We start from the raw sequence: 17,984 nt of genomic DNA, 5'->3' as shown, positions 1-17,984 counted from the left end.
TTTGGTTTTTCTCCGGTACCGGGAACCGAACTCACAACCTTGCGCTTGCCAGGCAGGCACTTTTTGCCGCTGAGCTAAATCCCCAGCCCCTTTTTAGAGAATCTGGAAGAGCACTCATTACCTGCCTTTTCCCAAAGATGATCAAGTGCTCTCAGAAACCAGGAAAGTTTCCATAGCCCAGAAAAAAAGATTACAGTACTTCTGCATGAAGACAAACTGTTTATTATCTTGCTGGTAGAAACTGTAAAGTCAGCACAATGTTATTTGCTCCACTGAAAATTCACGTCTAGAAATTTGTCTCTAATGGTCATCATTGCTGAATTTAGTTGTAATTACTTCCTAAGATGTCTAGTTTTTGCCAGCCAAAGGGTTAAGTTAAATCCTATCAGTTTCTTCAGTTGCCTAGAGGTGCAGTATTCTCTGGTTTATTGTTTTGGCTGGGTGAAAGAATGTCAGTGGAGAACAAGAGACTGTGTCAGGGTCAAGGGTCTCTACCTACTAAAATAAGATTTATTCCTTGAGTTAAGGAACCAGTATGGGGATTTTGCCAGATACTACATATGTTTATTTCCATTATATGTTCTCTTAATGAAGAAATGGCCACAAGGTCAGTCTTCTTTTCCCTTTGATCCATTGTAAAATAAACTCAGGTCAAGACTTGATCTCCATATGCCCTACTAACTGGAGACCCTGGTAGCATTTGTGTCTCTGAGAATCAGCAGCTTCTTAAAACCCAGTAATCCTTAGAACCTCTCTAAGTATTTTCTTTTCCTATTGTTCTATTACCCTGATAAATGGATACAAGTTCTTTTGGGAAAGTTCCTCTAGGCTTAATGTATGTAGTGTATGCCAGTTGCAAAAGATGTCTATGTAGGGACCTAGTTTCCTCTTCAATCAAGGAATTCATCCTCTGTGAATCAAGAACTTAATATTTAGATGTGTGAACTGAATATTTGTTTATCCACTTTTAAACACCATGTACCACCCCTTAGCTATGCAGTATGAATCAGGTAGATCACTAAATTTATTTTTTAATTTTAAAGAGGAAGATACAATAAAAATGATACAAAATTTCAAAACAAGATGATAGGAAATTAACAATAGTTACTGTATTGCACATTGTTATCTTCAAAATAGTTGCTCAGATTACCAGATTGTCTCAGTTACTTTTCTCTCATTGCTGGAGCAAAACACCTGATGCTCAAAAGTAAAGAAGGAAAGGTTTATTTAGCTCACAGCTTGTGGAGGTTTCAGTCCATACTCGGCTGGTTCCAAGGCAGAGTGGTACATGGCAGGGGCAACAGGTCATGGCCGTGAAAAACAGCAAAAGCAGCAAGAGCAAAAAACAGAGGAGCACTAGCAGGAAGAGCAAGTCTCTTTCCCTTCCTTATATTGTATGAAAGCTACCTGCCCCAGGGTAGGTGTAGCTCTCACATCCATAATCCCAACATTGGACCATGAATCATTCATAAACTCTAGAAGCACATCCCACGACTGCATGAGGCTTTGGGAGGATATCCAGACAAATAATAATATTCCACCCTTGGCCCCCCAAAGAATCATGTACATCTTTTAATGCAAAAGGTATTTGAGTCCATCTCTAAGAATTGCCAATATCTTAACAGTTTCAGCGCTGCTGAGAAGTCCAAGTCCCAAGTCTTCTCCAAGATAGAAACAAATGAAAACAAAGTTAAACATTTTCAACATTCAATAGCACAAGATGAACTTTACCATTCCAAAATGTACAAACAGGGGTACGAAGCATTGGGACCAAAGCAAGTCCAACATCCAGCAGGGCTAACATTAAATACTATAGTTCCATGTGGAACATTAAAAGGAATCTGTGACAAATTGTGAGCTCCAAAGGCCTTATGTGGCTCCACCCGTATGGCACTTCTGGTGGTTGTAGCTTCTAGGGCTTCTCTCTTGGACCAGCTTTGCCCCCTCCCTGCAGTTTTCCTCAGACAATCCACATTTCTGGCTTTTCCAACCTTCTGAGGTCTCCACTGCACTTTAGGTTTCTCACTCACAGCTTCACACACTGCCTTCTCAGGGGCATGCTCTCTGGCCTCCCGGGCCTTCTGAAATCTAGGTGAAATCCTGCTTAACCTCAGAATTCTTGCATTCTGTATGCACCTAAATTCAGCACCACATGGATGATGCCAAGGTCTGCTGCCACCTAGAGAAGTAGCCAGGCCTTCCTCTCTCTTGGCTGTAGGGGTCAAGTGCCTGAATTGCTGAGCACTCTGAACCTGAATCTGAGGAACAAATTCTCTATGCCACTGCAATACTGGAACCTGGTGCAGCCGCTGCCATTCTGGAACCTAGCGCTCTGCGGCTTTCTTCTCAAAGCAAAATCTTTCATCTTTGCAGTTTTGAGGCTGCAAAGGGTGGAGACTGGCTTCTTCTTGTGATGCCTTCAGGCCATCTTTTGTATTCTGTTCCTCCTCAACAATCAAGATCTCCAGTGCTCTACTTTTGCAGTCCACAGCTTTACTGGAGCCTCTTTTCTGGCCAAGCTCACAACATTTTAAATCATCCTGCTAGGCTCTTTGCTCTTGATTCTCAACATAAATCTGGTTAAAAGTCCCCAACAATAGCCATGCCACTGCCCCAACATTTGACTGCCTGGAAAATTCTTTGACCACATTAGTTAGTCCACCACCCTTAATCTCAGTCTTAGGCAAAGTCTCTGGACATGAGCAAAATGCAGACAAACTTTCTGCCAAGCCATGACACACATCATCTGGACTCCAACAGCCAAAGCAGTCCTTCTTCCCAGCAGAAACCTCCCAAACCTGGTATTTACCAGCAGGATATCTATCAGCCTTCTGGTCATCTGAGCTCTGACTAGAATCTCCCATACAGAACAGCCTAAGGCATTCTAGCACTTCTCTTTAGATGAAATCTCTGAACCTTTCCAAACACTTCCCACAAGCCATTTCCAAAGGCTCTTGAACCACACAGTCAGGTGTAGTCACAGCAATGACTCCACTTCTCTGGTACCAAATTCTGTCTCAGTTATTTTTCTTTCATTTCTGGGACAAAATACCTGATGCCCAAAATTAAGGAAGGAAAAGTTTATTTAGCTTACAGTTTATGGACGTTTCAGTCCATACATGGCTGGTTCCCAGGCAGAGTGGGACATAGCAGGGGCAACAGTTCATGGTTGCGGAAAACAGCAAAAGCAGCAAGAGCAAAAAACGGAGGAGCACTAGCAGGAAGAGTAAGCCTCTTTCCCTTCCTTATATTGTATGCAAGCTAGCTGCCCTAGCACAGGTGTAGCACTCACAATTATAATCCCAACATTGGACCATGAATCAATCATAAACTCTAGAATCCCACTCCATGACTGCATAGGGTTTTGGAGGGCATCCAGACACAAACTATAACACAGATATGGTCATGCAAAGTTGATTGAAACAATGTGTGCACTAATTTAGATCACTAATAGTCTGAATGTTAGTATCCCCCCAAATTCACATGTTGAACACAAACCCCAGTGCAGTAGTTTTTTTAAATTTTTTTTTTTTGTCTTTTCTTCCGGTACCAGGAATCGAACTCACGACCTTGCACTTGCCAGGTAGGTGCTCTGCCGCTGAGCTAAATCCCCAGCCCCCCAGTGCAGTAGTTTTAATGGGTGGAGGTTTTTAGGAGATGACTAGATCATGGAGCTCTAACCTCACAAAATGGGATACTGCCAGAATAAAAAGAAGTTTAACAGAGCAAGTTTCCATTTCTTACTGTGTGAGAACACAGTAGAAAGAAACCATTTTTAAAACAGTAAACAAACCCTGACCAGGCACTACACTGGTTGGTGACTTGATTTTGAATTTTCCATCCTCCATAGCTGTGAACAATAAATTTCTGTTCTTTATAAATTACCTAGTCTGATACTACAGCAGCAGGGATGGACTAATATGATTTGTTAGGAATATTGTCTAATGTGCTATTCCTGAAACCCTCATCTGAAAGTGACATGTGTAAAACTATGTGAAAGAGTATTTATTTAAACAAAGACATATACAACTGTTGTGTTCCAACAATACTCTATGCTCCTTTCACTTCCAATCTTACAAAGTAAATTCTATTATTCGTATATTAAGTTAAGGAAACAGAGAAGCTAAGCAATTTGCTCCAAATCACATAGCTAGTAATCAACCCATTTAAGATTGAGCTCCAGAATCCATACCTTAAACTACCATGCCATGTTTCCTCAAATGTTACAAATATTTTTCATATAATTTGTGTTGTAGAAACCAGATTATTTTAATATAAAACTGGCTGACTATATCTATGTACCTGTCATTATAAATAAAAATAAAACCATTGGAGTAAATTATAAATGTTATTATTTTGCCAGATATTGTGATAGATATTTTATATATATTATCTCTAATTTCACAACAGTGCAGTAAAGTAGGTAGATTATCCATATTTAGAAATGAGGAAATTGAGATTCATAAATGACAGTGCTCGACTGGGAATGTAGCTCAATATTAAGGTGGTTGCTCAGCATGCATGAGAAGCAGGGCTCAATCCCCAACCCTGCAAATGAAAAGGATACAGGAATGTTTGTGTGTGTGTGTGTGTGTGTGTGTGTGTGTGTGTGTGTGTGTAAGAAAGACAAAGCCTTGAGTGCTGAGCAAAATGATTAAACCTAGTTTTTGGCCTTTGAAATCTGCGTGTCTGAGCCTCTGACTCGTAGGAACATTGCAGTGGTACAGCCTTCCTCTGAGATTCAATGTTTGGCCCTCATTACAATGAATTCCAACAGCTAAAATAAATCCTAGACTACCTCTAGTAACTTAAGTGCATATGTTTAGTTTATCCAGCTCCCAGAACCCAAGTGAGTTCTTAGCACAGTGTTAACTGATGATACCATCTTTTCTCTCATAGAGACAAAAGTTTCACGGTTGGAGTCAGAATAGCAGGGCTGGAACCTGACTCCGTTTCTCATGGATGCACCAGTCTAAGAAAGTATCTAGTTGTCAAAGTTTGGCATCCTCTTTTCTGGATGGGGTTCTTCCTATTACCTCATAGGGATGCTTTGAGAGTGAAATCAGATGTGTTAATAGAATCATGTTGTTGGTAAATACAGCTTAGTGTAATAAAAACACATCTTTCGAGCCAAGCATGGAGGCACATATGTGTACTGCCAGCACTCCGGAGGATCACTATGACTTCAAGGTAAGTTTGTGCTACATAGTGAGTTCAAGGCCAGCCTAAACTACATAGAAAGGCCCTGTCTCAAAAAAAAATTATTTTCTATTTGCTCAAGAGTTGTTCATATTTGGATAGATGTGTGACATACATTTTGTGTCAACACACCAAAATGTTCACACATGTTGGGGTTTTTTTATTTTGTTTTTATTTTTTTGAGACAATGTTTTGCTGTGTACTCAGACTGGTCTTAAATTCCCAGTCCCTGCCTTAGCCTCCCAGTCCTGGGACAGGCATGGGCCACCAACACCCAGCCACATTCATTATTTTTTATTCTGATACTGAGCTCTACTTTGGCTGACTACTGACTAAAATTTATTTCTTTGTGTCTGCTGCTTTGCTACACATGTCCCCAAATGAGTCTGTCTCAATGTTTCAGTGTTTATTTGGGTTCTCCATTTTGATAATTTATTTACAGTAAATAGTGATGCCTAACTGTTTCAACTTCCTGAACCTTCTTCCATTACCTACAAGGTTCACATTTTCCATATTTTAGGACATACCTTAATGGAATTGTGAATGTTTAAATATATAAAAAATGTATTGTGATAAAAGACATGTTGCTATCAACTCGTCTCCAGACAGCCCCCATCCTTTTGAGCACACTTATCTCATGGTTTTTGCTGCCTTCTGAAGCGGTTCTGGAAGTCCTCTGTTATGCGTGTCTTTAGCTGCACTCTCATGACTGCATCAACAATGTTGATGTTTCATGGTCATTTTGACTTAGAAAGAGCCAGAAATTCCACAGTGCCAGATGCAGGAAATATTGAATGTGGATGCACTGTAACAGCACTGTAATGCATATATAATCCTACCTTTCCATCGGATGTCACACAGCAGTACCATTCTCTGTATTTTTTGTCATACCTCCCAAAGACACACACAAAAGAGTGCTTCCAGAACTGCTGCAGGAAGTGACAAGAATGATGGAATAAGTGTGTTCAAGGGGAAGAGAGTATTTTCGAGATTAATGGCAATGTAGCTTTTATTTCAATAACTTCAAATTTTAAATATTCACTGTATATTTTTATCACACCTTGTGGATGTTGTTTATGTCTATCGAAAGGGTCATGAAGACTGCACATAAACAAGACATTGGTGGCACACTTTATATATTTCTGGAGATAAAGTATGCATAAAATAATATTTATATTTTAATTATTCATAAATTTACAATTAAGTGTAAATTTGCACATTCATTCACAAGGTATTACCACTATCTGCATTTAAAAGTTTTCATCCTTCTTACAAAAAGGCTGAACTCATGAGCCTCCCCTCCTCTTCTTCCCCCTGCCCCTGGTAACCTCTATTTTACTTCTGTCTTCATGAATTTGCCTATTCTATGTGCTGCACACAAGTGAAATAATATCTTTCTGTGTCTGACTTATTCTACTTAACATAGTTTTGAAGTTCCATAACTACTGTAGCATATATCAAATTACATTCATTTTTCACAGCTCAGTAACATTCCATTATGTCTGTGGTTGTGTGTACATACATATACCAAATTTTATCTATTCATCTGCATGTGGATGTTTAAGTTGCTCTTGCATTTTTGGCTAATATGAATGAAGCTACTATGGTCACTGATGTACAAGTATCTGTTTAAGTCCCTGCTTTCACTTCTTCTTAATGTATACCTAAGGGTAGGAATTCTAAGTCATTTAGTAGTTCTGGTTTAACCTTTTAAGAAACTAGCAAACTGTTACATAGAGTTTTGTGTAGTGTAACCTTTTAACTCCTGTCAAACAAAAAATGGTGTGTATAAACAAAGAGATCATGGGGAAAAAATAGGGAAGTTACTGGACTACGTGTGTTAATTATATTCACAGTGTCAAAATAAGCTCATTCTACTCAGCTGCAAAGCTGGCTTAGCGTCCAGAGCCAGTGAAGCTTAGTTCCTTTCACTGAGTCTTTCAACAGATGCTGCACCTTGATTCCCATTAGGAATGATAATTGTGCGGGGAGACATGAAATGAGTGATTGGATTAAAGGATGATACAAAAGATGTAGCTGTGTGAAGTTTTAAGAATATACTAACTAAAAAGGAATTTTTTTTGCAGTGGTAGCTGTCAAACCTAGAGCTTCACATATGCTATTCAAGTGCTTTACCACTGAGCCAAAGCTCCAACCTACAGAATATTTTATTAATATTATCTTTCCTTGAATCTAAGATGCCATGCATGGTAAGAATATTTTATATGTGTTATGAAAGTAAAGACTCTGCCATTAAACAACGATATCATGCTAAGGCATTACCGATTACAACTTATTTCTTTTCAGCAATATAAAAATGTGAAACAGAAGTGCCTTCAACCCACTAAAATACACTATTTTCCTATTTATATATCACTGTTATTACATTGTATGTACTTAAAAACACCTTACCTCTCTAAGTTTAAAAGAGCTTTTTCATGAATGTAAAATAAAATATTTAGGCAATAAAAAAGTATTGTATTATAACATCTAGGTTTTTTCCTGATATATAAAATAATGGTACAGTTTGTAATCAATGGCATCTGTACTTCTTATTATGCTAACTTTCTAAATTAGTCTTAAATTATAATATTAAGTCTTGCTCACCAGTGCCCATATTCCTATACCAATCTTCTATTAACGAGGTACAGCACTGAGGCATGAGAACTGGAACTATTTTTAAAACTAATCCTTTAAAAAAAAAACATTTAGAGGCTGGAGTGGCTATGGATGTTGAGTTTTACATGTGAACTAAGTTTTACAAGCCCAGATGATTTTTGATCTGTGTAGGAGTTTCTATCCAGTTACTATACTGCAAAAATGATAATCAAGACAGGACTATTCAAACATGACCAAATGTTAGAATAATTTACCCGAGGTTTTGTTAAAGTCAGATATTTCTACCCGACTCAGACCTATTAACCAGAATCAAGAAAGAAGTATAGAAATCTGGATTCACAAAGGGTCTTTGGGAGATTCTTAGTATAAAACAAGTCTGAGAACCATTAACCGAAGATAATGTAATCTGTCTCCCTCACCCACAGATTTCATATCTGCCCTCCATTTTGATGGCGTCATATTGGCCAACGTGCTAACATGGAAAAGTCTGAACTGTTCAAAGAGATTTGCCCGATACAGCTCAACTTTAAGAAAATGAATTTCAGCTTTTCTAAATTCCATTTAGCTTACATCCAGGAATCCATATCCTCAGAGAATAGTTTTTAATTTTGTCCTGCTTAAAAAAAAAAATTTACCCTGCTAAAATTTACCCAAAACAAAGAAAAAGTAAACAATAACATGTTATGTCCATAGCCATTAATGTAATACCTGGTAGCATGAATGCTGTTCATACAGGTACCTAGAGATGTTTGTTTTGTAAGACTTTAGATATATAATCAATCCTTTGGCTGACATTGAGGTTTATCTTGAACCTCATTTCATCAATGAGATCAACAAGGAAATATCTGCAAATCACAATAGCTTTAAGGAATCAGCAAATCTCTTGGTACCTCTGATTCATAACATTAGCTTGTCTGACTGTTGCTTAGCAAGCTGACAATTTCAGGTTCACATTATAACTATGGTAAATAGTAGAAACTTGAATAGAGTGACTAACACAGAGATTCTAACTTCAAGCAGTCTATTACTTCAGAAGCAATATTTGCCACAATTCAATAGCCTAGGAATACAGAGTAGATGAGAGTCACATAGCTCAGGGCCACTGAATATTGAATGGGAAAGTAGTATTACACATACACATCCACACACGCATGTGCGCACACATGTACTCACTGACTATGTGCCAGAGATCATACTAAACACTTTACATATTATGTCCATTACAGATTAGCAGTCTATTTTGAGAGAAATCATTCCAATATCTCCATTATTCATCAAGCATAGTGAATTAAACAATAAACATTAAATATTTTATTAATTATTAGTTCATTTTAAAATATTTTAAAAGTATCTTCTGTGTGTTAAACACTTGCAAGACTACACAAAATTTCATTTTAGAAGCATCAAGCTAAAACAGTTTGTTGCAAAACTTAAATGACATGAATGTGTTCAGTTTATCATCTTACTTACAGGGAAGAGACTGGACTAGATCCTTACGCAGGTACACACTTTATAGATCTAGAAAATTCTATCAGCATAAAATTTGCTTCCTTTCCAATAATAGTTTAAATTTCAGCATAATTTGGTTAGAATTGTACTTGTCAGAAAATATAGAAATAATCATTATCTTGAAAGAGATTCTATAGGATAGAAAAATGATGAGCATAAGTAGCATGTTACACAAAGTTAAAAGGAAAGCCCTCCAAGTGGTCCCTGTTTACACCAAACAGAGGGATAACAGCAGAGTGAGAGTTAAGAAAGAAATTTTTTTGAAGAAAGTTATTTCTTCAAAAAAGTACTATAACTATTTAACATGAAATTTAAAATATAAAAATGCTAATTTATTTTGTTACTTTAACATATAATTCTTCTATTACATGAAAATTTTTTATTGTTCATCACATTGTAGGAATAGGACTAAGTATGCAAAGGTTTTGGAAAGAATGAGGCATGTGTAATCTGTTTGTTCAGTGGTGACCTTTTGTACACTTTCCAGAGCTGTAAATATCCAAAGACCATCTCTGGCATGTGTTTATTTGGCCTTGGCCTTTGTGTTAGTTTTGAAGACCAGTTATGCAAATTAGCTTTTGTCCTATTAGCCAGATTCAAATAATCCTTCAAAGTAGTGTTAAATTTACACTAAATAAAATTAGTTTTTGTGATTTAAAATTTTCCAAAATGTATTTCTTTAATTTCATATATGATCTATTGGTCTCTAAGGAGGGTGTTATTTAATTTCCATGTATTTCTGTAGTTTTTGTGATTTCTTTTGCTCAGGATTTTTTTTTTTTTTTGTCTTTTTTGAGACAGGGTCTTACTATGCAGTTCAGGCTGGCCTTGAGCTCACTTTGTAGCCCAGGCTGGTCTCAAACTCACAATGATCCTTCTGCCTCAGCCTCCAAAGTGCTGGGATGACAGGCATGTGCCACCATACCTGGCTACTGATTTCTTTTGATATTGATGTCCACTTTTATTGCTCTATGGTCTGATAATGTGCATGGGATAATTTTAATTTTTTTGCATTTACCTAAGTATGTTCTATGAGCTAGTATGTGTCTATTTTGGAGAACATCCCATGCACAGCTGAGAAAAATATGTATTATAATGTGGGGTGGAATACTCTGTAGACATCTAAGTCCATTTGTTCACAGGCTTGGTTCAGTTCTGATAATTTCTTTGTTGATTCTTTGTCTAGTTGATCTGTCTATTTGTGACAGTAGGGTATTGAGGTCCCCTATTACAATTGTGTTAGTGCTTATTTGATTTTTCATATCTACTAATTATTTTATATAGTTCAGTGTGCCAGTATTTGGTGTATATATATTTATGATTGCTATCTCTTCCTCTTGGATTTTTCTCTTAACAGATATTTCTATGCAACTATATTCATGTATCTTTAAAAAGCTTATGTAAACTGTTATCAAAGAAATAAAATAATGAAATGCTATTTCTGATATATCAGAACAGATATAACAGAATCTATGGTTGTTGATAAGAGCATTAAGAAACCAATAATTTCACACACAACCAGAGAGAGTATGAGTTGGTATACCCTTTCCAAGTTGTTTCTTAATGAGCATTGAAGTATTATGATGAAAACTGGCTGCCTCATAGGCCCCCGGAGGGAGAGCCCCGACGCACGGGGAGCCACGGGCGGGGAGTGCCAGTCTTCCGACCCACAACTTGCTCCCTGCCTCGTAGGCCCCCAGAGGGAGGGCCCCAGGCGCACGGGGAGCCATGCGGCCGAGAGCGCTGTGGTGCACCGGCCTTCAGGCTGGCCGCCACTGCTCAATTGAGAACTATCATGACACAGAGAAACAATGACACAATTGGCCCACCATGCACCAGCTGCAGATGCCCACCCACGGACGTGTGTGAATCATTCAAACATGGAAAAACCCCTGGGAATACATGCTATACAATGGGCCACTCTTGCTCCTGCCATTGAGAACCAGAAAGGTCTAGAGTCAGCAGAGGAGCAGCTGCTGAACAAGGACTTGGAGAACATGAGAATGCAGACTAAGCCTGAGGGGTCAGAGGTCCTGTGAACTGGGGTCATGAGAGCCACTCGGAAACTGTAAACCAGGAGGACCTTGCACAATACCTGCGGAGACTCCCTGGAAGCCATTCTTCCCCTGACAATACAGGCTGTGGTGGAGCCCCCGAGAAGTCTGCAACAGGATTCCTGCTGCCTGTGCTGACAGTTGGGGAGAGGACACTAACTGGTTGTGGGGTCCCAATGCAATGGGAGGCTGGAGAGAAAACGCTACAAAAAATGGCTTTGGCCCCAGACTGCTCACTTGATTTTTGATAGCCCTTAGGCTGTAACTACTTGTTAGATCCTCTTGTGTATCTCTGTCTTCCTGAGAAACCACTTCAAAGATACCAACATGTATTACAGCAGTCGTTGATATTTTCCTACTGTTCTATCCATAACTCTGTAATGTTTGTATTGCTCCTATCCTATTTCATAAATGGATGCATGTTTATTATTATGTGTTTCCTACAACAACCATTGAGAATAGTTAATGATTATTCAATAGGTCACTCATGTATAGTTCTATTTATTTTCTTTTGAAGATACCTGAGTAGAACAACTATTGATAATCTCCTACTTCTTTTGTCTGTAACTCACTATTATTTGTCTATTTGTTTTCCTGAGAAATTATCTTGTAGATAACAATATGTAAAACAATAACCATTGAAAATTTCCTACCACTTTTCTGTAATTTGGTAAGCCCCCCCCCATTATTGTTATCCTTCTCTTACTCTTTAAAATAAAATTAAAAAAAAAGAAAAGAAAAGAAAACTGGGTCATGCAGTTTGACCCAGAGATTCATCCTGAGAAGATAGCTAAAATGCCAAGGCTTAGATATAAGGATGTTTATTGAGGTGATCGTGAACTTAAGTTTCTCTCTAAATGTTTAAAAGATAAGGCTAACTTGTGGGATATCCCTTAATGAAAGTGTATTGTGAGAGAAAAAGCATTCTCCTAGCCTCGAGGTCCAGTAATGTTGACAAATCAGTGTCACCTTCCAACCAGGAAGGACAATGACCCTAAAGAATATGCAGTGCCATCTCTATGTGGGCAGATACCTGGCAACCAGCAACGATTATCTGGCTTAATGCAATATGTACAGGAATAAATCAGTCCACCCTGATCTGTGAGTGTAGGTAATACATTTAGGGCCTCTCAGGAAGATTTAAGGATGGAAGAGCTTTTCCAAAGTTTAGAAATTCAGGTGATATGACAGTATAGCCTAATTTGTATCTACAAAGAAGGGAGGTCTAGAGAAATGGGAAATTGCGTGTTTATGGATAGCTTTTCAACACACAATTGGCAATCAGTGATGTAACAGTTTTGGATCAATTATTTCTTCAATTCAGCCAATGTATTGAGCAGCTGTTAAATGCCAGAAACCATACTAGACCTTAGGATCACAAATCTTGGTTTTTACCATTCTACTTGTGGGACTTAATCCTTAATATAAAATTGCTTTTGTTATATGTGAATCACATTACCAAGTTTAATTTTTCAAAAAGTGTAAGCTAACAGAAATAGTATTAACTTTACAATTGCAGATACTGCTATTGATCAATACTATTCTTTAAAAAATATGTAAGTATAATAGCATGGATTCAAGTTTTGAGTAAGATTTATTTTATCTAACACTATAAACACTATAGTACATGAACTTTAGAAACAAATCCAAGAATTGTCTAAACAATTAGTAATTTTCTAAAGTGAATTGTTGATCAGAACTAAGCCAAAAAGAGGTTTATGAACAAACATGTAATTATAGATTAAAATTATTGGTTTTTTATTTTCTTAATTTTCATTAGTATATGTTTATGATATATAATAATTACATTCATTTTGGGAGATTAGAATATATATCTATCACATCATTTTATTTCCTCCCCCCAACCTTTCCCTTCCCTACTTCCATTTCCTCATCTCCAAATGTCTGTCTCCCTGTTTCCTACAATCTTTATTGTGCTTTTTAAAATACTTATATTTCATTTCTCCAGCATTTCTTTTTATCCTCTTTTCCAAAGATAAGATAGTGAAAGGTACTTGGGGCTGCTTCTATATCTTCCATTCTATTCCATTAGTCTACACATTTATTGTTGTGTCAATACGATGATGTTTTTATTACCGTAGCTTTGTAGTATTTTTGGAAATCCAGAATTGTAGTGCTTCTTGTTTTGCTCTTTTTGCTCAGGATTGTGTTGGGTTTTTTTCTGGATCTCTTCTGGTTCCACACAAATTTTATGACTTTTTTTCCCTAGTTCTATGAAGAACACTATTGGTACTTTAGTTGGAATTACATTGTCTTTTTCTAGAATATTCTTCATAACTCTTTGGAGTGGTGGTTTGATGGTTATGATTTTCTTTAAGCGTTCTTTATCATGGAGTATCTTATTTCTCCAACAGTTTTGAAAGAGAACTTTGTGGTGTACTTAAATCTGGGTTGGAACTTGTTTTATTTTAGGGCTTGGAATACTTTGCTCCAAAATTCTCATGACTTAATGGATTATATTGAAAAGTCTGCTGTGATTCAGATAGCCTTTCCTTTATAAGCAATCTGTTTCTTTTCTCTAACAGCTTTTAATATTCTGTTCTTGTGTTGAATTTCTGAAATTTTGACTACTATATGCCTTGGGGTAGTTTTTTTCTGATCAGGGCTAGTTAGAGTTCTATATGCCTCATTTATTATATCTTAACTTCTTTTTCCATGGCTGGAAAGTTTTCTGCTATTAATTCTGTGAACAAGTTTTTTATGTCTTTTGTGCTATCTTCTGACTTTTCATTGATTCCATTTTATCTCATCCTATTGGTTTTTGTACCATCTAGTAGTTATTGGACTAATTTTTTGTGGTTCTTTGTCTTTTTTAAGAAGTCTTTAATTTGATGATTGCCAACTGCAAGCTTGTCTTCTAGATCTGATATTCTGGCTTCACATTGGTTGATTCTTCTTCATATGCTTTCTATAGAGTTTTTAATTTCCTGGATATCTGTTTGAATCTTTTTGATGGCATCAAATTTTTTCCAATGTTGGATATAGGATTTGCCATGGGCAAATTGGGGGTGTTGGTTTGCATCTTGCTTCCTTGTTTTCATCTTTTCTTTCTTTCTTTTTGGTTCATTTGTTTTTTGCTTTGAGGCTTGTAAATTGGTTATGGTAAGCAGCTCTATTATTAGTATCAATGCCTCTTAATGAAATTACTACTTTTCAGGAAATGTCTTCTGAGCATAGCTGGCTTTTGGCTTTTCAGTCTGGCCCAGAATCTTTTTGTTTGTTTGTTTGTTTGTTTGTTTTGTTTTGTTTTGTTTTGTTTTTAATTTTTCTCCAGTACTGGTAATTGAACTCATGACCTTGCACTTGCCAGGCAGGCGTTGTGCTGCTGAGCTAGATCCCCAGCCCCCTGGCCCAGAATCTTGCCTCTTATGTTTATTACAGATGAAAGGTTGCAGCCTGTTTGGTCTAACACCCAGTTCTTTGGTACTGGAATGTAGTATTATTTATGATCCCCAGGTAATCTAGGTATTGGCATATAAGGAAGATCAATTGATCACCACTATGCCACCTTGGCTAAACTAGCACAATCAGTAATAATAATAAAGAAAAATAATAACAATAGCATTAAACACAGACTGAAAAATGACAATCTGTTGACAACTAAATTTGCCACCTTTAGTCTTAGGTACAAGATTTACAATTATGTAACAAAATTCAAGACAACAGTAAATATCCACACAGTAGGGCAATTTTGCCCTAATGGGAGAAAGTTTAAAACAGAACAGAGGAAAAAGTAGAGAAATGAGAGAATAAAAAGATATTGAAAGCACAGAAAAAGGACAGAGGAGGAATATCCAAGCCGCAGAAAACTGGTGAGGAAAACAGGAGGGAAGGAAAGAAGGAGAAAATAAAAACAAGAACAGAACAGAAAAAAAAAAAAAACAACTACAACCAATGTTCACTCTCACAAAAGAAACCCAAAAACAATCAAAAAACTTTTTAAATGACCAAACACAATGAAAAAGAAATATTTATCTGTGATTTCAAGCTTGTGGTTATGTTCTGGGGTCTACAGTTTTGTAGCAATGTCCAATTCAAGACATCACTCTGCTCTTGGCTGCTAGACAGTTCGAGCCCAGTTCCATATGGAATAATCCCAGCAAGCCAGCAGTAGGATTAGGATGGAGTGCTGGTTCTGGGACTTTCAAATCCACAGAAATTCAGGTTGAACCTGGCCTCTGGTTGGGGGGAGGGGACTGTGTCATTTAGTTTATAACAGTCTGGGTATCTCTTGGTGGTCTGAACATAACTTCTTGACCATAGACTTCTGTTGTTATCCCTTACCCAATCACTGTGGGAGTTTAACATTGGGAGCCCTGAGATGAAGCCAACCCATAGCTGTTCTGAGTCCCAGGTTTAGTTAGTCTCTCCCTAAAATGGCATCCAACAAAGCACCCTCTCCAAGGGATATGGCAGATGCTTGAACTGGAGTCACTCATTAGCTGTGCTAGTGCACAGCACCCACTGCCCCATTTCACCAGTACATTTCTCGCTGAAGGCCTCTGGGGTCATCCACTTTCACTGTGTCTCTATAGATTCAATCTTTCTTTCTCTCACTGTCTGCTAAGAGCCGGGGAGAAAGTGCTGATTGCCCTTGCCTTTTTCAGTGTTGTGGTCTGTCTTTTCAGTTTCTCTGTAAATGCCAATTTTCCCTTGGGCCCCAGGGATCCACCTTTCTCCTTCTTCTCTTCTAAAAGTTGTTATTTTCCAGAGAGAAAGGGCAGATTGCCCTGCCTTTTTCTGCATTGTGGTCTGTCTCTCCAATATCTCTTTAGGCTCCAATTTTCCCATCAGGTTCTTCCTAGGTCCCAGGAATATACCTCCTTCCTTCTTTTCTTCCCCAAGTTATTTCCCAGTGTCTTGATTCCAAATATTGGAGAGGTTGATTTGTTGCTGCTTATTGCTCCATTTTCCCAGAAGTCCTCTTGTGGGTCTGATAAGTACAGGATCATATCATCTGCAAATATAGATAATTTGACTTCTTCCTTTCCTGTTTAAACCATTTAGTTTGTTTCTCCTGCCTGACTCATCTGGTTAAAGTTTTGAGTACTATTTGGAACAGGAGTGGTGAGAGTTCATACCCTTGTCTTGTCCCTGATTTTAAAGGGAATGCTCTCAGTTTTTGTGCATTGACTATGATGTTCACTGTGGGTTTGTCATGAAAGGATTTTATCAGTTTGAAGTAAGATGACTATATACCTATATTTATCAGGGTTTTTACTATGAATGGACATGGGATTTTGTCAGTGATTCTTCTACATCTACTGAGATGATCATGTGATTTTTATTTTTACTTCTATTTATATGGTGTATCACATTTATTGATTTATGTATATTTTACCCCCTTGCTTTGCTGGGTTGAAGCTGACTTGATGATATGTGATCATTTGATGATTTCTTGCATTCTGTTTGGAAGCGTCTGACAGATCTTTTCCATTTTTGTTCATAACACTATTAGCCTATAGTTTTTCTCTCTTTCTTTCTTAATTTCTTTCTTTCTTAATTTCTTTCTTTCTTAATTTCTTTCTTTCTTCATTTCTTTCTTTCTTCATTTCTTTCTTTCTTTCTTTCTTTCTTTCTTTCTTTCTTTCTTTCTTTCTTTCTTTCTTTCTTTCTTGTTGAGTCCTCTTCAGGTTTTGGAATCAATATCTGAAGGTAGTATTTCTTTCCTTTAAATTTTATGGAAGTGTTTGAGTAGTGGTGTTAGTTCTCTGAAGTTCTAGTAAAATTCAGTGGTGATTTGATCAAGTTCTGGGTTTTACTTAGTTGGTGGAAACTTTATTACTGCATCAATGTCATTGCCTTTTATTAATCTATTTAAGTTTTGTATCTTCTTGGTGTAATTTTGGTAAGGCATACAGGTCTAGGAATTTATCCATTTTTCTAGATTTTTATATTCATTGGTAGTGCATAAGTTTTTGAAATAGTTTCTTATACTCCTTGGACTTCAGCAATGTCTGTTGTGATTTCAGCTTTTTTATTTCCAGTTACCTTGATATAATTCTTTTATTTTCCTTCTTTTAGTATGTTTGACTTAAGCTTTGTTTATCTTATTTATCCTTTCAAAGAATCACCTCTTTGGGCCAGGGATATAGCTCAGTGGCATAAGCTGCTGCCTGGCAAGTGCAAGTTCCTGAGTTTGATTCCCAATACAAAAAAAAAAAAAAAAGAATCCCCTCTTTGATTCATTGAACCTTTGTATTTTTTAGTCCTAATGTCATTGATTTCTGCTCCTCTCTTTATCATTTCTTCTATAAGTTTTGGATTTGGATTGCTTTTGCTTTTTACGAATTTGAGATGGATCATTTGGTTATTCATTTGAGATTTTTCTATTTTTCTTTTTTTTTAATTTTTTTATTTTTTTATTGCTTTATTTTAAAGATAAAAGGGGGGAAACATTAACATTCATACAACATTTTACAACATATCACAAGCACGGTACAGACAATACAGAGTTACAAACAAAGTGGTAGGGAATTAACAATGGTTGTTGTATTACATACTGATATCTTCAAAGTGGCTTCTCATGAAAACAGATATAGACATGCAATACTGGTCAACCAAAGACTCATTGACAGTTTC

The sequence above is a fragment of the Chinchilla lanigera genome, unplaced genomic scaffold, assembly GCF_000276665.1.
Source record: "Chinchilla lanigera isolate Chin_1 unplaced genomic scaffold, ChiLan1.0 scaffold00043, whole genome shotgun sequence".
Classification (NCBI taxonomy): domain Eukaryota; kingdom Metazoa; phylum Chordata; class Mammalia; order Rodentia; family Chinchillidae; genus Chinchilla; species Chinchilla lanigera.
Note: the sequence above shows the minus strand (reverse complement) of the source record.